The 27177-nt window shown below is 36.6% G+C and overlaps 1 long non-coding RNA gene and 1 other non-coding gene across 3 annotated transcripts in view; both read right to left on the reverse strand.

Moving 5' to 3' along the window:
- The window catches only part of LOC106559279, a 71895-nt gene that overhangs the window by 29575 nt on the left and 15143 nt on the right, over nucleotides 1–27177 (reverse strand). For both annotated transcript variants that reach the window (XR_005364517.1, XR_005364518.1), the window contains exon 3: nucleotides 25410–25474. This is a non-coding gene — a long non-coding RNA (uncharacterized LOC106559279). The remainder of the gene's footprint in view (nucleotides 1–25409; nucleotides 25475–27177) is intronic.
- LOC119873451 lies at nucleotides 8869–8974 on the reverse strand. The gene has a single exon (XR_005365049.1). It is a non-coding gene; the product is annotated as a U6 spliceosomal RNA (small nuclear RNA).

Below are 27177 nucleotides of genomic sequence, written 5' to 3' on the forward strand. Positions count from 1 at the left end.
TTGCTGACTCTTGTTTTAGAGAATATTATCCTAGAGGTGATCGTCTGTCTAAACTTCTTGACAACTGCCAAGTCTAAGCAGAAGATGTGAAAAAAAAAGGAACAAATGTTCACCTGATTTCTATTATGTGTCAGGAGCTGTGCCAGGGATGTTACTAAGCATCTTACAATCCACAGGACAACCCTGTACAATAGAGAATTATCTAGGGATGCCTGGGTAGCTCAGTGGTTGAGCATCTGCCTTCAGCCCAGGGCGTGATCCTGGAGTCCCAGAATCAAGTCCCACATCGGGCTGCCTGCATGGAACCTGTTTCTCTTTCTGCTCACGTCTCTGCCTCTCTCTCTTAAAAAAAGAGAGAGAGGATTATCTAGATAAAAACATCAGTATTGGTGATGTTGAAACTCTACACCTTGCTACAGAATGTGGTCCAAAATCTGGCAGCATCATTGTCAACTGACAGTGTGTTAAAAATGGAGAATCTCAAGCTCTATCAAGATTTCTGAACCATTTTAATTAGACCCTTGGTGATGTCTGTACACAATGAAGTTTGGTACACACTGTTCCCACCTGGCATAAATAACATGAGCCCCTAGAAGACAGTAACATTATTAGGAAAATGAGCATCAGGAAGGTCCAAAACTTGCTCAAGTTCACCTAACTGGTTTGAGATAGGAACTTGAAGCCATCTTTCTGACTTCAGAAATTACATTCTGTCTATTGTGCCAAATTGCCTCCATGACCAATATCTAAAAAAAAAAACAAAAACAAAAACAAAAAAACACAAAACAAAAGCTATCTTTAAATCATTGAAATCTCCACTAGAGTTTAGGAAGTATATATTTGATATTTCATGTGTACTTTTACATTTACATTTAATGATTTTACATATATTAATGTGTACCTACTGTAGGTGCCATAACCTTTTCCAATAAAGAGAAATGAAGATATTGCTTTCATGGGGAAAATCTCCCTGACACTTCAGGAACCAAGTATGATTATTTGTGTAACAACTGAATACAGAAAACTCCAGATGCTATCTGTTAACAAGAAGTGGAAAGATCAAAGTCAGAGTCAGATGGATTGAAGTTCAAATTCTAACTTCATGGCATTGACCAAATTATGTAACTGAGTTGGGATGACCCGTTGTGTAGTGTTGTTATAAAAACACAATTAGGTAACAGTGATTAGACATCACTTTCTGAATGTCTCATGTGGACTGAATTGCTCTCTCATGAAGGAAAATAATGATTTGAAAGACTCCCTTAAAATAGTATAGCAACTTCTCCCAGAAAGAGTTTTATATTAAAAGGCAACACTCTACCTGAGCCCTCCTTGCACCTGTCCTATTCAGTGGAAAATACAATAGCAATGCTTGTATCTAATGAATAACTTTGTTGTGCAAGGAAGATCTGTTTAAAGTCACCATCTATCTTGCAACAGGACTTGGAACATAGTTCACAATGTCACAAGATATGGTGTAGAGAACAGATTTTATCGAAGAACTTTATAAAACCAGCATTAACAAAAAGAGGGAAATGATTCCTTATATGCCTGAATAGCTGGGGAGAGAAATTCTAGAACCAAAGTATTCTATTGGTTATGTCAAGAATAAATCATTTTGGGAAGAGGAGAAGTTGCTTTCTTTTCTCATGGAAAAAAAGTGAAGACACATTTGTCAGTTAAGAAAAAAACACCATGTAGGTTTCAGCAGTCTGGGTTTAGATGCTAGCTTTTTACAAGAACTGTATAGTAAAGCCAGACAAATTCAGGAGACCTTTGGGCCTGAAGAATATTGAAGCTCCTTCAGCCAGAGAAAGTTATTTTTTCCTGGGAGGTGTTTAGTTCAGATATGCACCCACCCCCAGCCAGATGGACAGGGGCCTTCAGGTCCCTGATACCTCATTGTCCAAGATCCCCATGGGAGTCACCAAAGGCAATTTAGAGAACCCTGTTTGTTGTAACACAGACATAATTTCAAGCATCAGACATAACATCTGAACTAATATTGTTGCACAATCTAACTTCCAAAATCTTTCAACACCATGAAACAGCAAATATTTCCTTCACTGCCACATACTACTCTTCAGAGTGTTCATGAATGAGCACTTGTAATCTGCAGAAGGGCCACTTATGAATCTACTCAGGTGTTACCATGCACTTCCTTTGCAAAATAAAATGAAGTAGTGTTTGTTCACTTATTCATTCATGTAAAAGCCAAATATCTTCCCAAATATTTGTAGTGCCAGACATAGTGATATACACTGGGGATATAAAGATAAAACATCTCCTGACTATGAAATTAGAAATTTAGCATGCATAACTTGTAAATTTCTTTAGAGGTCAAAATGAGCATGAATTAAAGCATTGTTTTAAAAAATCAATAGAGCAGAGACCCTATCAAAGAATATAAGCATAATATATACTAACATTTTTTTGCATATTTAGCTAACTTAAATAAGTTTTGGATGCACATGGTGACCTTAAAAATAGGTAGAACAGGATATACCTTCTATTAGCTATCTTTCCATTTCCCTCTTCTAAGAATACATAATATGTACTATCTATAAATTTCGTTAAATCAATCATAAATATGTTAACCACTGAACGGAACATGCCGTCAGTAATACTGTACTTTTAATTAGTTTTAAATGTTGGATTACCAAGGACCTTATTAATATAGATTAATTTCTGGCAGAATAAATTCTACTACTTTGTGTCAACCATTAGTTCATTTTTTCAACAAACAGAATATTACCAGTTGCCTTGGTCTTTTTAGAGACCTATTTTGGAAGTCCTTCAGTGTTACTTTGAAGTTCTCACTCACAGTAGCGTGGTGGCTGAGTAGGCCATGCTTTCAATCTGGGGAAAGAAAATAAACCTACGATTCTATTGAAACCATGACCCACTTAGCTCACGTTCAAGGAGCTGGTTAAGTTGAAAGAAAAAAATAGTCCAGGGATGAAAATCTAAATTTGAAAAAAAATTAATTTTTTTAAAAGTTTAAAAATGTTTCTTAAATACATGCAACCCTCGTTTAAAAATCACATTCTTTTCTGCTTACTTCCTTCATTTCTGCAGCTTCCTGGTGCCTTGTTCTTCATGACTTCCCCTCCCATCCCTGCTCCAAATATCTGTAACTAGCCCTAGCCTTATCTCTCTCTTGCTTTCTCTTTTTTTCCTGCTACTCTATGATAATTTTATTTCCCTTTTCCCACTTTTCAATGTTTTTTGCCCCCTCCCCTTGCTTAAAAAAAAAATTAAAGACTATTATGGCAATGATAGAAAGCTTCTGATATGGGAATGGGAGAATGGGAGGCTAGGAAACAAAAGAGGTCAAGTTGAGCCTAGTTTGGAGGCCAAAGAAAAAGAAAGACTGGGGGCATTCATATGAATTTTCTTGTTCCATAATAAAATGTGCAGTTTTGAAGACTCTTAGAAATGCTTTAATTTGAATAAAGATTTTGGAATAGCATTGGGTAAATGTTGGGTAGCATTTAAATATTGTGAGTCTGGTTTAGCCACTAATAACATTATGCAGTTACTGCTTCCCAGTTCAATGCCAGTTAGCCTTAATGTTTCCCAATTCAAATTAAATGATTTTTACTTGGACTTTTGCTATCATAAGGCTTTGTACTACCCAAGCTACAGGGTACTTCTCTAATCCAAATGGCTAGACTTAATCATGCCTATGACGAGAAAACAACATTGAAAATGGAGCATGGAATAGGTTTGTCTTGAAATACATTTAACTCTACGCTCAGATACAGAGGTGGTCTGACCATCAATGCAGGCTGGACTGAGTTGGCCTCAGATGGCCTTTGTTTCTGAAAGCTGGCAAACTGGCTACCTACTATGCTTTCTCTCTGCTGGTTAAAAGCATTTCAGTGGCCTAGGACTACTATGATTTTACTGACCAGGCAGTAGTTTATCATTGGATAATGTTTATCTTTAGCTATAAGATCTTCAGGAAATCTTAGTACACAGCTCTTTTAGTATACACACATGCTTCCTGGGTGCAGGCTTACTCTCACTCTTGACCAGGAGTGACTTCATTTCCTCCCTATGCCTCCTGATACCTAGACTTGGTCAAGACCCGCCTTCTTCCAGTCTGGAGCCTAACCTACTTTCTTATGTCAGGATATATAACACTTCTTGCTTTGGAAAACTCCACCATATTTCTGGTGTATGAAATAATCTTCATACATACCCGTCACTCCTGAATGCTCAATATTACTCCATCTTTGAATTCTTGAGGATTATCTTAATTCCTAGGACAACAGTAGGTATTCAATAAATATTGGTTGAGCCAAGTAGAACTGAATTATAAAGAAGATGGCAGTCCATGGAAGCACTTCATACCTTGTTAGCTAATAAGAAAGAGACATCATTTTCTAGCATTTCCCCCTCCACAATACTTTATAGACTTTGTGGAGTAGGAGATACAAATGCTATGAACTATAATCAAAGTGGTGAGTGCTGTAATGCAGATTTAAATCTATAAACAATGTTCACTGAACACGGTAGAGAATGATTCATATTGGGAAGTAGAATAGAAAAGGACACTGGCAACACTTGGTCTTGAAGTTGGAGCTGCCTTTTGTTAGGGTAAAAGGGCCAGCTATGGAGCACATGGAAAGAGTGTGTTTGGAGAGAAGCAGCAGTTTGAACATGTTAATGGCCCTACTGGAAGGAGAAAACAACCTCAAAGTGCTGCTGTCTGGATTGAAGAAGCTAACATGCACAGAAGACACTTTATGGCAACTCAGAGCAGGAGCTTGGTAATTGTTGAATGAACCTGTGTTACATGACTTGTGTTGCCTCCTCCCTACTGCCTCCCTTTTCTGGAGGTTAAGCTCTCAGTAGTAAACAAAGGGCCAGTGAAGTTTTCTATATACCCGGCTTTTAAAAACCTGGCCAACGCCGAATCCCAGTAAAACCAAAAAAGGAATGGCAGATCACAGAGGCTTCTTTTAAAGAACACAGGGTTTGAAGCTGGTGATTGAATCAGAATACAACAAATGGTTGAAAACTAGAGTACTGGAATAACTAGAGTTCTTACAAAAAGAAAGAGATTCAGTCATACAGCAAGCAATAGATTAAAAAAAAATAAGATTTTGGAGAAGGAATTTTTACTTAGTATGTATATGTTGACTCAAAGCAGAATATATTTTTCAGGCCAGATATTTAAGGTGCACTATTCAAAGGCAGCTAATAAGAGAAATTTTATTTTATTCTTTAGCTTCTTAGCCCATGGACTTTAAAGGATATAGAGCACATTGATGTTTTGGGTCAAGAGACTCTAAATATGTTGTTCAAACGCTTTATTATATGTTGTTCCTATGTACATTTTATTGAGATAATTAAATATTCAGTGAGAAGAGAGTATAGTTATTATAGACCACTTACCATCTAAAATTATATATCAGAATGAACAGATCATACTGCTGAGATCATCTAGTTAGCTCTCCTAATCCTGACGCCTTTAAAGACCCAGAGTACATGCAGGAGGTAGAGTTCATCTCTTTTTAGCCAGTTTACATTATTCCACTCAGTGTCCTTGGAAAATAAATGTACCCTTTTTATGTGGATTTAAATGTGCACTCAGAATAGAAAATTGCATGTGTATTCTGTGGAAACAAATAGCATTCTGCAGTTAAATACACTTCTTTGTTACTATGCTCCCCACATAAGTACAAACATTCATTTTGTTTTAAAAATGTCCCTCCATAAATGGCTTTTTTTTTTTTTTTACCTGCAGTGTAGTCACAGGGAAGAACCAGAGTGAAAGGCTTTCCACACAAAATGTTTTTTATTCAAAGGCAATAAGGTATATATGTGGCTATTTTGCCAAACTGTTTTACGAGACTTCTGTTTTTATCCCAGCTCCATGAACTTCACAGAAATACTTTGCTTGGTGCAGAGAAAATTCCGATTTCATGCTTGGAAGAATTTTATCAAATATTTATGAACACAAAATGGTTATTCCTGCTCTACACGTGCATATCATTAATACACATACACACGTGCACACACACACTTTCAGTACTCCCATGTCCTGATGGAGATAAGCAGCTGAAAACTATTTCACATGAATTATCCAAGAGGACATTTTTTGTACAATAAATGCAACCTTTGCACTCTATTCCTTTCAAACTCAAGATGGACATTTAGTTTATAGCTACAGGTATCCCATAAATAAAATAAGATTAAAATGAGTGCATGGTACCAGTCAAATATTTTCTGCTTAACCATCTGGTTAAGCAACTAGTTAATGAGGGGTCAAAGCCTTGCAGGTTCATATGACTAAAACTCATGCCGGTTCAATTGTTGATGCAATAAATGGCTGAAAGCATGAGGAAATTGTGATGTTTGGGTAAGAACAAGGAATTAAAAATATATGAATGTATGTACACATGACTATCATGCCCTACTCATGCTTGCCACATCAATGTCCTTAAAATGCAGTCTGGACAACCTCAGTCACAGTGTCAAGTAGGAACTTGAAAATTCAAGTCCTGGTATTCTATCACAAACCAACTGAATGAGAAGCTCTGGGTGTAGAGCCCGGCCACCTGTGTTACACTAAACCCTTCAGGTAATGGTAGGAAATCCTAAAGTTCTAGAACTACTGCTTTCTTAGAGGGCACTGAAGATAGTTTCTCTTTTTTATATATTTTTTAATCGAAGTTTTTTTTTGCCAACATATAGTATAACTGGGAAAATTGGACAGCCATGTACAGAAGAATGAAACTAGACCATTCTCTTACACCATACACAAAGATAAACTCAAAATGGATGAAAGATCTAAATGTGAGACAAGAATCCATCAAAATCCTAGAGGAGAACACAGGCAACACCCTTTTTGAACTTGGCCACAGCAACTTCTTATATCTATGAAGGCAAGGGTAACAAAAGGGAAACAAAAGCAAAAATGAACTATTGGGACTTAAGATAAAAAGCGTCTGCACAGCAAAAGAAACAGTCAATGAAGATAGTTTCTGTACAAGTCAATCCTTCAAGGCCTTCTTGTAATTACCTCCTTAAAAATTACTTGACCAGTGCCTCAGTGGCTGAGTCAGTTAAGTGTCCAAATCTCCTGGTTTCAGCCCCACATTGGGCTCCCTACAAAGCAGGGAATCTGCTCCTCTCTCTTCCCCTCCCCCCTGCTCATGCTCTTTCTCTCAAAAAAATAAATGAAATCTTTAGGAAAAAAATCACTTGAACCCAAATCCCTGCTTAGGATCTGCTTTGAAGATAATCCAAATTAAGACAATGCACTTACATTGTGTCAACACATACACACACACATGCATACACACACACAGGCATGATAGTCCTAATAACATGCAGAGTTGTTTTGAAATAAAATGTATTTTTCATGTTTGTTTTTCTTACTTAAATCTGAGTCCTGTAAGGACAAAGCATATCAGGTATAATTCATCTTTCTATCTCCTGGACCTAGGAAAGTGCCTGGCAAATAACAGCTCTTCAAAGAATGTTTGTGAAATTAATATATAAATGGATAAAATTGATAGCTTTTAAAATATTTAATTAATATTGATGATTATAAGTATATCAAAGGTCACAACTGAACCAAAAAATGCTTAGAGTTGCCAGTAAACAGCTCTAGGCATTCTAACACAGTAAAAACCAATAAGAAATATATATATCATCATAATGCCATTGAAGAATATGTAAACTATTTCTGAGAATCGACAGTGAACTGTGAGTGTATTGGGACTCCTGTCTTCTGAGTTCAAGTTATGTATTGCTGTGTTTGACAGAAATGCTGTTTTGTATTCATACTGGAACATTTGTTGCTGAAAATGTAAGTGTTTGAAGTATTTATAAAGTTATTTTTCACATAGGAACTGAGATTTCAAGGTTAGAACCATTTATCCCCATGGAGAGAAGATATAAATGAAAACATTACCAAAACTCACAGTGTGGATGAAGGTCATGGCAACATTGCTGTGTCAAATAAAGAAAAAAAAATAACTTGAAATTATTTTGTGTAAATGGGAATGTCCCCATTGTGAGAAGCTAGTTATTTCTGCAGTACAGTCTGTGTGGCACAAATCTCCATTCACTACTTGCTAGTTTTGATTTTTATAACACTTTAAATGGGTACAGTAATTTATAGCTGGTGCCCAGAATATCTCTCTTAGAGAGAGATACGTCTTACGAAGAAAAGTATTATTATCTATATTTCTTCTCTTGCATTAATTTTCTTTTGGTTATTGCAAACATTAAAGGGAAATATATGGGCAGTGTAATTATCATACTTAATACTTTCCAGAAATACTGTATATTGAATTTGAAATAGGCTAGGGAGCTTATTAGGCAATTGCTAAAACTTGCAGAGCTCCACCACATCTATTTTTTCTAAAGTATATAAAATCAACTGAAACTGAATTCTTTTTAGTAAAACTTGGGACAGTCTAAGTCTCCTTCATTCCAAAGATAATATCCTAGGCTCTGATTTAGAGTTGTTTTGTGGAGAATGAACAGAAAGAGGCTAGTAAGGTTCCCTATTTGGAACTTAATAAATTTATTAAATTTAATTCCTCATTCTTTCTCCTGTGTCTCCAGTTGTTTGTATCACTCCTCATCCCTTTTTATTCATTTTTCTTGCACACCTATTAGAATGCATGTCTCTGTGCTGCTTTGATATCCTCCATTGTTCTACTTGCAGAGAGGTTTTCATCTTATCCTAGATCCTGGAAATTACCTTGCCCTTGTATTTTACCCTCTTGTTTATTTTTTTAAATTTAGTTTAATCTTAAATTCCAGTATACTTAGCATACAGTGATGTATTAGTTTCAGATATACAACATAGTGATTCAACAATTCCATCACCCAGTGCTCAAAAATATGGAATGCTTCAGGAATTTGTGTGTTATCTTTGCTCAGAGGCCATGCTAATCCTCTCTATAACATTACAATTTAAGTATATGTTCTGCCAAATGAGAACTTAACCTTTTGTTTGAAAAGCTACAGGCAAGTGGCTATGAGAATACAGCTTTAATCTTCTCACCTTAAAAATAACAACAAAGTGGTAATAACATGAGTTAAAGAATATGTTAACTAACCTTACTGTAGTAAAAATTTATCAACATATACATGTATCAAATCATCACAGCCTACACCTTAAACTTACTAGTGTTTTGTATCAATTATATCTCAAAGCCGAAAAAGTCGCTTTAAGTCAAACTTTTGAACGAAAGCTTTCTCTTTTTTTTCTTTTTAAGATTTTATTTATTTATTCATGACAGACACACAGAGAGAGGCAGAGACATAGGCAGAGGGAGAAGCAGGCTCCCCCCAGGGAACCTGATCTGGGACTTGATCTGAGTCCTAGGATCATGACCTGAGCCAAAGGCAGATGCTCAACCACTGAACAACCCAGGTGCACCTTAAGTCAGACTTTTAAAAACAAACAAATAAACAAATAGCTAATTGGATTGCAATCTCCCATTTCCTTGTTGGTGAGACTTCTAAACAAGATTAGGAATTTGTTTATATTTATTTTCTCTGATAGCCATGGCAACTCACTCATTTTTCATAAATATTATACAAAAACAAGAACATTTTCATAATTAAGAGGTAAGAAAATGAATCACACAGAGAATCTACATAAGCTCTTCCCTTCAATGATAGAGTTCTACAACAAATATTTTTGCAAGGAGGGAAAAAACAGGTGGCAATTTTTTCACTTCATATTTGCTGGCCCACTCATTGGGGAGTATTTAGAATACTTTGGTTTGTCAATTGGAAAATTAAATTTTTCCAATTTAGCATTTGCTGTAAAAGATCATATTTTGGGCCCAAAACTGAGCTGTAAGTTTTGAAGAGATACATGCTCTGAATTATTTTTCTTCTTTGACATGGAACGACTGAGAAAACTTACACCAAAGGATTGCAGTTAAGCCAAATGAAATTTGTCCTCCCCTGGAAAAGAAATGATGTGGGGAAAAACACTTCTCCTTTAATTTGCAGGAAGTACTGTAAATTAAAAAGGAAGATCTCAGTGTGAGGTTGCTGGTATTCTGTTGTAAAAAGTAAAAAGAAAGAAAGAAAAAAAAAACCAAACATCCCATCAGGTCTTTTGGATGAGTGGAAAAAAAAAATGGGACAATGAAATGTGTGTAAAACTTACAAAGTGCTTTTGGAAGTTGGAGATCACAGATTTTACAGGTGAATATCAAGATAGTAGAAAATAAATCTCAGTAGACTGGCAGGTGAGCTTAATGAAGTAACAGATGATGAATCAATATTTATCAACTTAATTATCAGTTAATGAACCTTTTGATTGAGAATCACCAGCCAGATGAAGTAATGGCAGACAGATATGTCAAGTTCAGAGTAGTGGGAATATCAGCATTAGAATAAAAGTGTCTCTACTACCTGTAGAGATACAAACAGGGACATAAAGCATTGTGAAAAGGCTTTGTACTCTATAAAATGATTTTTATAAGAATTAGTTGGCCATGGTATAATATAATTGTTGTTTTGTTTTGTTTTCCTTTGTTTCAGTCCTTCTTTTGGTAAAGACATAAGACCTTGATAGACATTGCTAATTTAAGATCTTTGGACAGGGTGTTTTGTTTTTGTTTTATTTTGTGTTGCTGTTGTTATTTGGTGAGTGTGCCCAGTCTCTGGAGGAAGTGGGAAGCATAACTACAAAACTACTTTATTCGGGTTATATCTAAAATAAAATCAATGGGAACTTCCGAATAATTTGTTAGGAAGTGACCAAATATTACTGTGTGTGGTAAACTTATATAAACTTCTTCACAGAACTGGAAGAGATAACCAATATATGGTAAAATGCTGAATGACTTAAATAAATTAAGCAAAGCAGTCCAAACAATTTTGAACTAAAAGTTCATTTATACAACAACCAAATAATTGTCTTGATAATATTTGCTTAATCTAAATTACTATTTAATCATCCTTTACTGAAATTTCACTCATGTAAATACAAAACAGCATAGCATACAAGAAACCAACAGGACTGCAAATGGCTGAAAGGATCTGGGTGACCTAAAATTTGAACAAGAAGCTTTCAGAGAATTTTAGAGATATTCCCACTACCTAATATTCCCTTGGTCATGCCCACTTGTGAATGGATCCCACGTTTAGAAAAATCTTGCTTGCCAAACTACATTGTTCAGGGAATATTTAATTTGTTTCTCCTTTTTATTAATAGAAAACAAGTAACAAATATCTGAGATAACCAGTTTTCCTATAGTGAATAGGTACAATTCTACCCCAAAGCAAAGGAACCCAACATTTTAATTAGTCGGTACAGCTGGATCTTGAATAAAGGTACAATTTTCATTAGTGTTTTGGACATTTTCAAAATTTCTTAAAGCCCCATATCCAATTACTCTTGCTCTAGGAAATTTAGGGTCTCAGATACCCTCAGCTGTAAAGAGATCTTTGGACCCCAGAGAACAATTAATAAGTAACAATAGTTGCAACAACAGTAAAGCCCAGCCAAAATCCTTAATTAGGTTTTTATTGAACTCCAGAATACAATTTATTTTTCTAATAAACAGAGTACATTTTAATATGTTTGGCATTTTATTGTTCTACTTACCTTTCAGTTGTGCAATTTTATTTTATTAAGCTATGATATTTTTAGCCTCTAACACAGTTACCTCCCTACCTAAAGTACATCCCCAGAAGCAATTACTTCTTTAATTAGCCTTGACTCATTAATCTCTGCCTCTAACACTTTGATATCAAGTGGAGGGGGACTTCCCACCCACTTGTACAGTATAATACACACATCACAATAAATTTCTCCACCTTAGTTAATCTTTAAAAATTTTAATAGAATTTATTTAGAAAATTTAGTTTCATAGTAAATAGAGCACACAGTACAGAGATTTCCCATAAAACCACTACCCCCCACACACATGCACAGCCACCGCCCCATTATCAATATCCCCCAACAGAATGTACATTTGTTACAATTGACAAATCTACATTGATCTGCATTGCAGCATCATAATCACTCATAGTTTATATTAGGATTCACTCTTGGTGCTGTACATTCTGAGGATTTGGACAAATTATATAGTGACATGTATCTACTATTATAGCATCATACAGAGTAGTTTCATGACCCTAGAAATCCTCTATGCCTCACTATTCACCCCTTTTGTCCCCATAACTCCTGGCAATTCCTTAACTTTTCTACATAGTTTGCCTTTTCATGTAGGATATCATGTAGTTGAAATAATATGGTCTGTAGCCTTTTCAGATGGGCTTCTTTCACTTTTAGTAATATGCATTTAAGTTTCCTCCATAACATTACAGCTCCTGATAGTTGTTTTTGTTATTGTTTGTTTATTTTTAGTGCTGAATAGTATCCCATTGTCTGGATGTATCACAGGGTTTTATACATTCACCTAATGAAGGATATTTTGGTTGCTTTTAAGTTTGCCAATTATGAATAAAGCTACTATAAACATCAATGTGCAGGCCATTTAGATGACCATACTATATGACTCATATCTATATCTATGCTTATATCTATACCTTTATCTACATCTCTATCTATCTATCTATCTATCTATCTATCTATCTATCTATGATCTTCATCCTCTGTCCCCAGCTCACAAATCCCAATACCCTTGAAATTTCCTGAGCTGATATGAGCAATGAGAGCATCTTTTGTTATAATATTTAGTCTTTTATCATTAGTTCCTGAAAATGCTTCAAAGCCATAATGGCGAAATAGATGTCTTCTAATTCATAACAAGCATGTTTCAACCACAAGTGAGCTTATATTAATGAGATGATTTTTGGAAATGCCTTTAAGATGGGAGCTGTTGCCAGGTGAACCAACCTTGAAGAGGGTTAGAACTTTCAGGCCTATCCCCTGATTTCTGAAAGGGTAGAAGGGCTGGAGGTTGAATCAATCATCAATGGCCAGTGATTTAATCAATAATGTGCATATAATGAAGCCTCCTTAGAAAAACCAAAAAGAGGGATCCCTGGGTGGCTCAGGAGTTTAACGCCTGCCTTTGGCCCAGGGTTTGATCCTGGAGACCTGGGATCAAGTCCCATATCAGGCCCCCTGCATGGAGCCTGCTTCTCCCTCTGCCTGTGTCTCTGCCTCTCTCTCTGTCTCTCATGAATAAATAAATAAAATCTTAAAAAAACAAAACAAAACAAAACAAAAGGAGGGTGTTCAGAGAGCTTCTGGGTTGGGAAACAAGAAAATTACCCATGGCACCATACCAGGCCCCAAACTCTGCAAGGACAGAAACTATTTTGTTCAGGAATTTGAACAATATACTTCTTCAACTGGCTACTGATTTGTATTCTTTAATGTCCTTTGTAATAAACTGGTAATCTAGTGGATTTCCTGAGATCTGTGGGCTTCATTAGCTAATTCATTAAACCCACGCTGAGGGTTGTGGAAACCTTCAATCTGTATAGCCTGTCGGTTTGAAGCACAGGTAACAACCTAGGCTTGCAATTGGTACCTGAGGTAGAAAAGCAGTCTTTTAAGACTGAGCCCTTAACTAGTGGACTCTGATGCTATCTCCTGGCAGGCTTAGGGTACAGAACTCTCAGGTGAAAAAATAATAGTCCTATTGTTAATTGTATTTATGAGAGAGAAAGAGAACATGGGCGAGGGGCAGGGGTAGAGGGAGAGGGGAGAAGCAGACTCCCTCCTGAGCAGGGAGTCCAATGGGGGCTTCATCCCAGGACCCTGAAATCATGACCTAAGCTAAAAACAGATAGTTAAGCAACTGAGCCACTCAGGCACCCCTCTATTTTTTTTTTTTTTTTTAAGGAATCTCCATACTTTTTTTCCATAATAGTTGTAAAAATTTACATTTCTACCACTTGGTGCACAAGGATTCCCCCTTTCACCATATCCTTGCCAAAACGTATCTTGTGCCTTTTTGATACTAACCATTCTAACAGATAAGAGGTGATATTTCTTTATGTTTTTGAGTTTTATGAGTTTCTCTGATGACTACTGATATTGAGCATCTTTTCAAATCTGGGGGAAATTTATATGGGCTCTTTGGAGAAAAGACTATTCAGTTCCTCTGGCATTTTTATTTTTATTTTTAAAGATTTTAGAGATGGTGGGGCAAGGTGGCAGAGGAGTGGGGTCCCTGTCCCCACCAACTTACCTAGATAACTTTCAAGTCATCCTGAAAACCTACAAATTCAACCTGAGATTTAAAGAGAGGACAGCTGGAATGCTACAGAGAGAAGAGTTTTCACTTCTAACAAGGTAGGATAAATAAAAGATAAAAAATAATCCAGTAGGGGAGAGGCCCCACGAGGAGCCAGGCTAAGGCCAGGCAGCAGTGAGAACCTCCCAGAGCAGGAAAGCCCAGCCCTGGGGAAGCAGGAACTTTAAAAATCTGCACTGGACTGAAAGGCACTCAGCAGGAAATGAAGATACAACCGTTCAAAATATTTGGGATGCAGCAAAAGCAGTCCTGAGAGGGAAATACATTGCAATACAAGCATCCTTCAAAAAATTGGAAAAAAACTAAAATACACAAGCTAACCTTGCAAGTAAAGGAACTGGAGAAAGAACAGCAATTACAACCTACTCCAAGTAGAAGAAGAGAGTTAATAAAGATTTGAGCAGAACTCAATGAAATAGACACCAGAAGAATTGTAGAACAGATCAACAAAACCAAGAGTTGGTTCTTTGAAAGAATTAATAAGATAGATAAACCATTAGCCAGTCTTATTAAAAACAACAGAGAAAATATTCAAATTAGAATCACAGATGAAAAAGGAGAGATCACAACCAATACCAAGGAAATACAAACGATTTTAAAAACATATTATGGGCATCTATATGTGAATAAATTAGGCAATCTAGAAGAAATGGATGCATTTCTGGAAAACCACAAACTACCAAAACTGGAACAGGAAGAAATAGAAAACCTGAACAGGCCAATAACCAGGGAGGAAATTGAAGCAGTCATCCAAAACCTCCCAAGACACAAAAGTCCAGGGCCAAATAGCTTCTCAGGGGAGTTCTATCAAACATTTAAAGAAGAAACAATACCTATTCTACTAAAGCTGTTCTGAAAGATAGAAAGGGATGGAATACTTCCAAACTCATTCTATGAGATCAGCATCACCTTAATTCCAAAACCAAAGACCCCACCAAAAAAGAGAATTATAGACAAATATCCCTGATGAACACAGATGCAAAAATTCTCAACAAGAGACTAGCCAATAGGATCCAACAGTACATTAAGAAGATTATTCACCATGACCAAGTGGGATTTATCCCCGGGATGCAAGGCTGGTTCAACACTGGTATAACAATCAACATGATAGATCATATCAACAAGAGAAAAAACAAGAACCATATGATCCTCTCAATAGATACAGAGAAAGCATTTGACAAAATACAGCATCCATTCCTGATCAAAACTCTTCAGAGTTAGGGATAGGGGGAACATTCCTCAGCATCTTAAAAGCCATCTACGAAAAGCCCACAGCAAATATTCTCAATGGGTAAACACTGGGAGCCTTTCCCCTAAGATCAGGAACATGACAGGGATGTCCACTCTCACCACTGCTATTCAACATAGTACTGGAAGTCCTAGCCTCAGCAATCAGGCAACAAAAAGAAATAAAAGGCATTCAAATTGACAAAGAAGAAGTCAAACTCTCCCTCTTTGCAGATGATATGATACTCTACATAGAAAACCCAAAAGACTCCACCCCAAGATTGCTAGAACTCATACAGCAATTCGGCAGTGTTGCAGGACACAAAATCAACACCCAGAAATCAGTGGCATTTCTCTACACTAACAATGAGACTTAAGAAATAGAAATTAAGGAGTCAATCCCATTTACAGTTGCACCCAAAAGCATAAGATACCTAGGAATAAACCTAACCAAAGAGGTAAAGGATCTATACCCTAAAAAGTATAGAACACTTCTGAAAGAAATTGAGGAAGACACAAAGAGATGGAAAAATATCCATGTTCATGGATTGGAAGAATTAATATTGTGAAAATGTCAATGTTACCCAGGGAATTTACACGGTTAATGCAATCCCTATCAAAATACCATGGACTTTCTTCAGAGATTTGGAACAAATCATCTTAAGATTTGTGTGGAATCAGAAAAAACCCTGAATAGCCAGGGGAATATTAAAAAAGAAAACCAGAGCTGGGGGCATCACAATGCCAGATTTCAGGTTGTACTACAAAGCTGTGGTCATCAAGACAGTGTGGTACTGGCACAAAAACAGACACATAGATCAATGGAACAGAATAGAGAACCCAGAAATGGGCCCTCAACTCTATGGTCAACTAATATTTGATAAAGGAGGAAAGACTATCCACTGGAAAAATACAGTCTCTTCAGTAAATAGTGCTGGGAAAATTGGACAGCCACATGCAGAAGAATGAAACTAGACCATTCTCTTCCACTATACACAAAGATAAACTCAAAATGGATGAAAGATCTAAATGTGAGACAAGAATCCATCAAAATCCTAGAGGAGAGCACAGGTGACACCCTTTTTGAACTTGGCCACAGCAACTTCATGCAAGATACATCTATGAAGGCAAGGGAAACAAAGCAAAAATGAACTATTGGGACTTAAGATAAAAATCTTCTGCACAGGAAAAGAAACAATCAGCAAAACTAAAAGACAACCTACAGAATGGGAGAAGATATTTGCAAATGACATATCAGATAAAGGGCTAGTATGGAAGATCTATAAAGAACTTATTTTGTTTTAAAGATTTTATTTATTCATAGAGACACAGAGATAGAGAGAGGCAGAGACACAGGCAGAGGGAGAAGCAGGCTCCATGCAAGGAGTCCAACATGGGACTCAACCTCGGGTCTCCAGGATCATGCCCTGGACTGAAGGTGGCGCTAATTCGCTGAGCCATACGGGCTGCCCTATAGAGAACTTACTAACTCAACAGCAAAGGAACAAACAATCCAATCATGAAATGGGCAAAAGACATGAACAGAAATTTCACCAAAGAAGACATAGACATGGCCAAAAAGCACATGAGAAAATGCCCCGCATCACTTGCCATCAGGGAAATACAAATCAAAACCACAGTAAGATAACACCTCACACCAATGAGAATGGTGAAAATTAACAAGACAGGAAACAACAAATGTTGGAGAAGATGTGGAGAAAGGGGAACCCTCCTGCACTGTTGGTGGCAATGTGAACTGGTGCAGCCACTCTGGAAAAATGTGTGGAGGTTCCTCAGAGCTAAAAATAGAACTACCCTACAACCCAGCAGTTGCACTGCTGGGGATTTACCCCAAAGATACAGATGCAGTGAAAGAGCAGGATACCTGCACCCTGATGTTTATAGCAGCAATGTCCACAATAGCCAAACTATGGAAGGAGCCTCAGTGTCCATATAAAGATGAATGGATAAAGAAGATGTGGTTTATGTATACAATGGCATATTAGCCATTAGAAATGACGAATACCCACCATTTTATTCAAGGTGGATGGAGCGGGAGGGTATTATGCTGAGTGAAGTAAGTCAATCGGAGAAGGACAAACATTATATGGTCTCATTCATTTGGGGAATATAAAAAATAGTGAAAGGAAATAAAGGGGAAAGGAGAGAAAATGAGTGGGAAATATCAGTGAGGGTGACAGAACATGAGAGACACCTAACTCTCAGAAACGAACAAGGAGTAGTGGAAAGGGAGGTGGGCAGGGGGATGGGGCGACCGGGTGATGGGCACTGAGGGGGGCACCTGAGGGGATGAGCACTGGGTGTTATGCTATATGTTGGCAAATTGAACTCCAATAAAAAAAAATACAAAAAAGAAAGAAAGAAAGAGAGAGAGAAAGAAATAAAAAAAGAAAGAATGAAAGAAAAAAGAAAAAGAAAGAAAGAAAAAAGATTTTATTAATTTGAGAGACAAAGAACATAAGTAGGGGGTGGGGAAGGGTGGAGGGGCAGAGGAGAGGGACAAGTAGTCTGCTCAGCAGGTAGTCTGATGCAGGGCTTGATCCAAGGACCCCAGGGATCATGATCTCAGCCAAAGGCAGATACTTAATGGACTGAGCCACCCAGAAGCCCCTCCTCTGGCATTTTTAAAATCAGATTATTTTTATTTCCTTTTTGAGTTGTATTATATGTTTTGGAGATTAAACCCTTACCAGGTATATGATTTTTAAATATTTTCTCCCATTCACCGAGCATTTTTTTCCATTTTGTTGCTTCTTTTGCTTTTTAGTTTGATGTAATCTCATTTATTTATTTTAGCTTTACTTTCCTTGGCTTTTCATGTCATATCCAAAAAGTCATTCCAATACTAACATCAAAAACCTTTTTCCTTTTTTAATTCTCTACGTTTTGCAGTTTCAGGTCTTTAATCCATTTCAAATTAATTTTGAGTCACATGGAAATCCCTGGGTGGCTCAGAAGTCTAGCACATGACTTTGGCCCCAGGGCATGATTCTGCAGATCCAAGATTGAGTTCCACATCAGGATCCCTGCATACAGCCTACTTCGCCCTCGGCCTGTGTCTCCACCTCTCTGTCTCTCTGTATCTCTCATAAATAAATAAATGAAATCTTAAAAAAATTTTTTTTGAGTTGTATAATGTAGGAATTCAATTTCATTTTTTTGCAAGTGATTTTCCAGTTTTTCCTTTGCCATTTATGGAAAAGATCATTCTTTGCACTTAGCACTCTTGTCATACATTTATTTCTAAGCTCTCCATTCTGTTCCATTGGTGATCTATATGTCTGTTTTTATGCTAGTACAATAGTGTTTCAAAGAGTATAGTTTTGTAATATTGTTTGAAATGAGGAAGTGTGATGCCTCCCACTTTTTCTTCAAAAATTTTTTTAAATTTATCTGTTTGAGAGAGAGAGGGAGAGAGAGAGAGAGAGCTGGAGCACAGAGGGAGAGGGAGAAGCAGACTCCCAGCTGAGCAAAGAGCCCTACTCAGGGCTTGATCCTAGGACCCTGAGATCATGACCTAAGCAGAAGGCAGATGTCACCCAAGGGCCCCATCTCCAACTTTTTCTTACATTCATGATTGCTTTGTCTATTCAGAGTTTTGTGTACTCCCAGACATATTTTGGCTTTTTTTTTTTTTTTTTTTTTTTTGTGACAAATGCCATTGGAACTTTTGATAAGAATTTACAGACAGCTTTGTGTAGTACAGATATTTTTACATTATCTTCCAATCTGTGAACACAGGGTATATTTCCATTTATTTTTGTGTTCTTTATTTTTTTCATCAAAATATTACAGTTTTCAGTGTACAGATCTTTTATCTCCTTGGGTAAATTTATTCCTAAGCATTTTTTTGATGCTATTATAAGTAGAATTGCTTTCTTTTTTCTTTTCCAGATATTTAATTGTTAGTGTTTAGGAATACAACTAATTTTTGTATGTTGCTTTTGAATTCTGCAGTTTTACTTAATTTATTAGTTATAACAGTTATATGGTGGATTTCTATGCATAAGATTATATCTCAAACAAAGAGAATTTTACTTCTTCCTTTACAATTTTATTTCTTTTTCTTGCTAATTGCTCTGGCTAGGTCTTCCAGTACAATGTTGAACGGGAGAGGTGTGAGTGAGGATCCTTCTCTTTTTTCTGATCTTAAAGAAAAAAAATGTTTAACCTCTCACTATTAAGTATGATGTTAGCAGTGAACTTGTTATACATGGCCTTTATTATGTTGAAATACATTCCTCTGCAGTTTGTTGAGCATTGTTTCATGAAAGGAAATTGAATTTTATGTGAATAAATATCACATTTATTGATGTGTGTGTGTTGAGCCATCCTTGCATCCCAGCAATAAATATCACTTGGTCATAGCATATGATCCTTTTATTTTGTTGATTTTGGTTGGCTAATATTTTGTTGAGAATTTTAGTAATTATGTTCATCAAGTTTATTGACTGGTAGTTTTCTTTTCTTGTTCTGTCTTTGCCTGACTTTGATTATCAAGATAATGCTGCCCTCTTAAGTGAGTTTGGGAGTGTTCATGCCTTTTCAGTTTTTTAGATAAGTTTGAGAACTGGTGTTAATTCATTAAATTTTCAGGGGCATCTGTGTGGCTCAGTAATTGAGTGTCTGCCTTTAGCTCAGGTGATGATTCCGGGGTCCTGGGATTGAGTCCCACATCAGGCTCCCCATAGGGAGCCTGCTTCTCTCTCTGCCTATGTCTCTGCCTCTCTCTGCGTGTCTCTCACGAAAAAATAAAATCAATAATAATAATAATAATTCATTAAATTTTCAGTAGAATTCATCAGTGAAGTCATCTGGCCCTGGACTTTTCTTTATTAGGAGGTTTCTTATTATGATTCAATTTCCTTAGTTATTATTGGCCTGTTCAGATTTGCTACTTTATGATTCAATCTTGGTTGGGTGTATGATTCTAGGAATTTATATATTTCCTTTGGTTTATCCAATTTGTTGTCTTATAATTGTTTATAGAAGTCTCTTACGATTATTGTATTTCTGTGGTATTATAATTCCCCTTCTTTCATTTTTGATTTTGAGTTTTCTCTTTTTTCTTAGTTATTATAGGTAAGGTTTGTTAATTTCTGTATCTTCAATAAAATCAACTTTTAGTTTCATTAAGTTTTTAAATTCTCTGGTCTTTGTTTTTTTGAGCCTGATCTTTGTTATTTTGTATGCTAAATTGGGCTTAGTTTCTTCTTGTCTTTTTTAGTTTAAAAAACTTGTGAGAAGTTAGGTTGTTTATTTGAGATCTTTGTTTCCTGATATAGACATTTATTGTGATAAAATACCCTTTTACATTAGCTTTTGCTGCATCTACAGGTCTTGTGGTGTTGACCTTCCATTTTCATTTCTCTTAACATATTTGGACTTTTCCAGTTTTCCTCCTGTTATTGATATCTAGTTTTATACAATTGTGGCTGGAAAATATCCTTAGTATTATTTCAAACTTCTTAAATTTGCTAAGCCTTGTTTTGTGACCTATCATATAATCTATCCTGGAGAACGTCCCATGTGTGTTTGAGAAAAATGTGTATTCTGTCTCTGCTGGATGGAAATGTTCTGTTTGTATCTGTTAGGTCAATTTAGTTTAAAGTATAGTTCAAGTCAAACATTTCCTTATTGATTTACTGTCTGGGTGAGTTAACCATTGTTGAAGGTGAGGTATTGAAGTCAGAAAAATGATAGGCCAACAAGATCTCTCTTGGCCCTGAGCTGTACCACCTTGGAGGAGGATTGATGTGGGTAAAGTCAAACTTTCCCTTTTACCTTCTCCAGTGCATCCAAACTCATACATTTTTGTTCCAACACTGTGCTGGAGCTTTTCCATTGGAAACCTGGACTTCATCAAAGACTCTCTGGTCCATAGGTGATTGTCTAAGACAGGGTTCTCCAGGGACTCCTGAGCCATAGCTGAATGGGGCTGAAGCCAGTTCACAGGCCACTCTACGGTCCACAGCCAAGACCAAGGTCTTTATGGCTATTACTAAACGCCCGAGTGGGTGAGAGTCCTCATGGGTCCCTTGGCATGTGCTCTCGAATCTCATAGCACCCAAAGAGGTACAATTATATGTGAATAGATGCCAAATTTTTGTCACTGGAAGGGGGACATGAATGAGTCTTGTTTAACCATGTTAAACACAATATCTCTGATATCACGAATCTCCATTTCTTTAGTTCTTTCATTTTATTCATGAGGGTTGTGCTGTTTCCCTCATAGAGATCCTATACATATTTTATCTTTGGGTGTGCTAATGTAAATGATACTGTATTTTTAATTTCTAATTTCAGTTATTTCCTAGTATATTAAAAAAAATTGCCCTTTGTATATTAACCCTGTATCCTGCAACCTTGGTATAATATGCTATTAGTTCTAGGATTTTTTTTTTTTTTTGTCAATTCTAACAGATTTTCTACACAGATAGTCAATGTCATATGTGAACACAATGTCATATGTGAACAAAGAGTTTTATTTCTTCCTTCCCAACATGTATACTATTATTTTCTTGTCTTGTTACAACAGTGAATTCCAGTACAGTGTTGGAAAGGAGTGGTGATTCTTAGGTTTTTCCCAAATGAACGGTGGAGAAATTAAAAAAAAAAAATGGCAGAGCCAGGCAGTAGGTTTGATAGTGCTTAATGGGGAGTGCTCCTGGGCTAGGTTCTGTGACTCAGAGGAGCTTGAGTCAGGGAAGTCCTTCCCAGGCAAACCGCAGGGGGTGCTATAAAGAGTTTTCGGTGGGAAGATGGGGGCAGGGTGCATTCCGATTAGGGCAAGTGTTACAGGTCTTTGTAAGCTAAGTTAGGGTAGGGAGATAAGGTGGTGTTGGCGGGGGGGGGGGGGGGGGGGGGGGGGGGGGGGGGGCGGGGGGGGGGGCGGGGGGGGGGTTGGGGAAGATGGTGGTAGGGTGGCATTCCAGTTAGGGCAAGGGTTACAGGTCTTTGTCTGCTAAGTTAGGGTAGGGCAGCAAGGCGGCCTTATTGGAAGGCTGCTGGCCTGGGGTTGCTGTTTTGAGGTCCCCAGTCTTGCCAGCCCAACAGTGATAGGGAACATTCTTTTTTTGTTCCTGATCTTAGGCAAAAAGTTCTGAGTTTCTTGCCATTAAATATAATGTTAGCTGTTGATTTTGTATAGATATTAATTATCAACCTGAGTAAGTTTCTGTCTGTACTTTCTAAGATAATGTTTCAAGCATTATTCCTGTGATTTGTGGCATGATAAATAGGGTGCTCTTGCTAGAAAAAGAGAAAGAGACAAAGGGAGATCTCATTATATCTCTTGGGTGCTTGATTCTTTCTCTTAACCCATTATTAATTACTACCATAACACTTTATATGTTTCCTGTAAGGGATTTGACACCTTGTTGCATATATATATATATATATATAATATTTGTCCTCAATATCTCATGCAGAATTTTACCACAGTTGGTATGCAGAACATTTTGTTTTTTTTTTTGAGGACTTATTCCTACCTAATAACTGAGTGAAATGATAAAGTCTAATAACAAAATATACAGTAGAGAATTGACGATTGTATCACTGATGGTTGTAGTAGGCTATTTTCCCAATTATTGTTGTTCTATATTTGCAGGAAAAAGCTGATCATATATTGGCAGCCTCTAGTAATTTATTACTTCTGAAACTTGTTCACAGTGAACCAAGTTATCTCAATAATAATTCCAATAGCTCTTACGTAGCTTGAGCCAGAGAATCAAATAATTCACTTATGCTCTTTGGAGTTAATTTTTTATTTATACTAGTAGGAAGTATACCAAAGAGAAAAATAATTCTCCATTTTTGCAGTTTCGCACGAGTTCACATCAAGGTTCTCAACAAAGCACTAAGAGATACATCATTCTATCACTAGATTGTTGCTATCTTTTTAGCCAATAAGAATGCTACTCAGATACCTGATGAATAATAAAACATAAATGTTATATCATTTATGGCCACTAAGGACTGTGGTATTATTATTTCAATTTGCAAAGTGTGGAAACTTAAAAACAGAGAAGTTAGCTGAATATTTGATAGTTTCACAGTTTATTACTGAAGTAAGTATAATAAATATAAAATGAGCTTGGTTCTCCCCTTCTTTCTGTTCAAGTGGCAAACATAGTGGCATAAACCTATTAAAGACTTTCCTCCAAAATTTTACGGCAGCAGGGCCTCATTAATGATTAAAGAATTATTAAGTAGAATACTTAATCATCTTGGATAGTAACATTCCTTAACATACATATATAGGAAATTCCAGGTAAGAGCTAGAACTTAGATAAATATTGTTAGTGAAAGCATGCTGACATTAATTTCCCCCAGTCACCCAAGGTATGAAGTGAAAAAAGGTTTATAGCTAATCAACTGAGGTTTATAAGGCTAACTCTATCATACTAATTTCTTTCTAAACAATATTTACAAACTGTTTGTATCAGTTAACATGTCCCAGAAAATTAGGATTATCTCATGGAAGATTTTTGTAGCCTGTTAATTAAAAAATATTGTGTGTGTATGTGTGTGTGTTTCCTTAAATCAAAGAGGTGGAACAGAATAGTCTAATGATAAAGAAAAATAGTATGATGTAGAGACAAATCTAGTTTTAAATCTTGACTCTTCCATATGCTTGCTGCATGACTTTGGGTAAATTCTTTAATTCATCTGAGAATCAACTTTATAGTTTCAAAATGGGTTTCATATAGTTCTTAACTCACAGGATTATTGCGAGAATTAAATTAATCTAATAAGTTGCTCAGCAGAGTGCCTGATACATCATCAATATGGAGTGAATGTTACATAGAATCATTACCAAAATCACAGTATCAACAACATCAAAATTACCTAGTAATAAACTTAAGAAATACAGAGCTCACCTTACATCCCAAAACTCAACAGAAGGACACAAAGGAAAATTTTAAGACATGAAGAGAGGAACCATATTCCTACAAGGAAAGTCTCAATAGTGTAGAGTTGTGGGTTATCCCCAAACTCATTTAAAATCTATCAACATTATTTCATTTTATAGATATCAAAATTCCTTTTAAATTTTATCATAAAAATGAGTTCTCTTCCTATAAAATCATCCAAGATAATCATTAGAAATTTCAGCTCATTAGGGCTGCTATAATACCATGGACTGAGTGTATTATAAATAATCGAATATTATTTCTCATAGTTGTGGAGGACAGAAAATCCAAGATCAAGCACTGGCAGATATGGTGTCTGGTGAAGACCACTTCCTGGATGGCTGTCTTTTTACAATGCTCTTACATGCTGCAAAGAGCAAGAGAGTTTCTTGAGTCTCTTTTATCAGAATGACATAAAATTATAATAATGTAAGAATCACATGCATGAGTGCTTCACCTTCATAATCTGAATCAGTTCATTGAAAGCCCCACCTCCTAATACCATCATCATACGAGTTAGGATTTCAATATATGAATTTCAAGAGGACATAAACACTTAGACCATAGCATAAATGTAATAAAAATGTTGTGTAACTGGTGGATTAAATAAGAACTTTGTTTCAGAGTACACAGTGTAAGGGAAGAGTGGCCCCAGGGATAGCAAGAAGCATAGGATAGGACCTATTCCTGGCAGAGGGCCCAACACTGATCATTCACATTTATACCTCTCAGGTCCCTATTGAAAATACTCTGAATTCAATGGATAAAAGTCCTTGAAACCTCTACAGGCTTATGCTTCCTCCTAGACCCATAAACCTTTCATGATCTCTTCTCCACTTTTCTACTCCTTTCCAAGACTGAAGAAATACTTTCTTTAATCAGAATAGTGGGGGAGAGGTTTGGTAAAAGTTTGTGGGAAGGCCTGTTTTCCACCCACATGTTCCCCCAAACAGTTGTGTTGTCCCTGGTCTTTAAATATTTAAACATTTTGAAATTAAAAGTAAAAGCTTACCAGGCTCTTTCAAGATTCATGCTGTTACATTCCTTTTTCAGGATAAGGAGCACAGAACAGATCATCTTCTCAAAGAGGAATGGAAACAAAGAAGGAAGAAAGAATCAGAAAAATGACTAATATATAAACAACATTCAACCACAAAAAATATGTGTTATTAACAGCTCTCTTTTCATTAATTACTGGAAAGTACATAGTAACCATTCCAAAGGGTTCAAAGATCCACAGCTGCAGAATTTCCTTGCTGTACCTAGAGACCAGGCAGCTGTTTGTGTTTCAGATAGCTAGGAATCACTCTTTTCTCATTTCTCCACTTTTACTTGCTTTTCTCTCTCCTTCTGTGTTTTCGCTGGTGTCCTCTCCCCTGGGGGCACTATGCAACACTTTATTATTTTTTTTTTTAGATTTTATTTATTTATTTTATTCGTAAAAGAGAGAGAGAGACCGGCAGAGACACATGCAGAGGGAGAAGCAGGCTCCACGCAGGGAGCCCATCTCAGGACTCAATCTCAGCACTCCAGGATCACGCCCTGGGCCAAAGGCAGGTGCTCAACTGCTGAGCCACCCAGGGATCCCCAACATTTTTTTTTAAAAGGCAGAAATTCTAAAAACAGAACAAAACCATACAAAAACAAAATAACAACTCCCCCCCCCCCAAATCGTCCCCCACCAACCCCCCCAAAAAACTGTAGTAGGATTCTCTGGGAAAAAATAATACAAAGAAATTCTAAAATAAAATTAAATAAATAAAATAAAATATAAATTATTCTCCATAACATATATACACATATATGGAACACTCACTGATGGAATAGTAAGCCAGATATTTTTATATTTAAAACTCTCAACAACTCTTTAAAGTAAAATGAATAGCCTTGTTTTTCAGAAGAGGGAAAAATGTCTGTGAGGTTAAATGCATTGGGCACTTTTAAGCCAGCGATTCAGCTGTTAAGTGACATGATCAGCATTTCTCTGTAGACCTTTCTGTCCTCAAATCCCACACTTCTGAGGGAATGGTGTGCTTCCACTCACTAACATTCACTACTTCATAATTTTGCATAAAGTTTCCTGCTTGTGGAAACACTTTGACAAGGTCTCTGAGTCTTCAGTTCTCAATTTTAATAGAATAAAAAGTCTTCTGACAGCCTCCAAGACAGCTGCTTTTCTACAATGGAGGCAACTTGGTGCTCTCCTCCCAGTCTTGTCATACAGAGTGGTTTCCAGATCTCTGTTACGGTTTTTCCCTTCAACAGACTTGGGCTGCATGTCCTTTTCAAGGATGTGTGTGTGTGTGTGTGTGTGTGTGTGTGTATGTGCACATGCACACAAGGATGCAGAAATCAGTTGGCAAACAGAGAAAGGATATTGATTGGCAGACAGTGAGGATCAATAATTGAAACTGGATTATCTGGCATCAAACACACCCCATCTGCCATGTCTCTCTTTTACATCCCTACTATTGCTACTTTTACCTTCTAATGCTGTTGTGGCATTCTGTTAATTTCCTTATGTCATTGTGTCTAAATTAAGATGTATGTTGGAAAATGGGAAGCTATTGTATTACAAGTTCAATTGCTGATATTTTCTTCCTTTGACAAATCCCGATTTGCTTTCCAGCACTGTCACGTATGTTCTGGTTTGGTTTTTCTTCTTTCCATTTTCTCACTTTAAAATGAGCAATAGTCTTTTTTCCATCAGAGTATTGATTTTGCTTTTAAAAAGACCTCCCTGTTCCATTATCCCTCCTGATCAATTCGGACCATTTTGC

The sequence above is a fragment of the Canis lupus genome, chromosome 9 (genome assembly GCF_011100685.1).
Source record: "Canis lupus familiaris isolate Mischka breed German Shepherd chromosome 9, alternate assembly UU_Cfam_GSD_1.0, whole genome shotgun sequence".
NCBI lineage: Eukaryota > Metazoa > Chordata > Mammalia > Carnivora > Canidae > Canis > Canis lupus.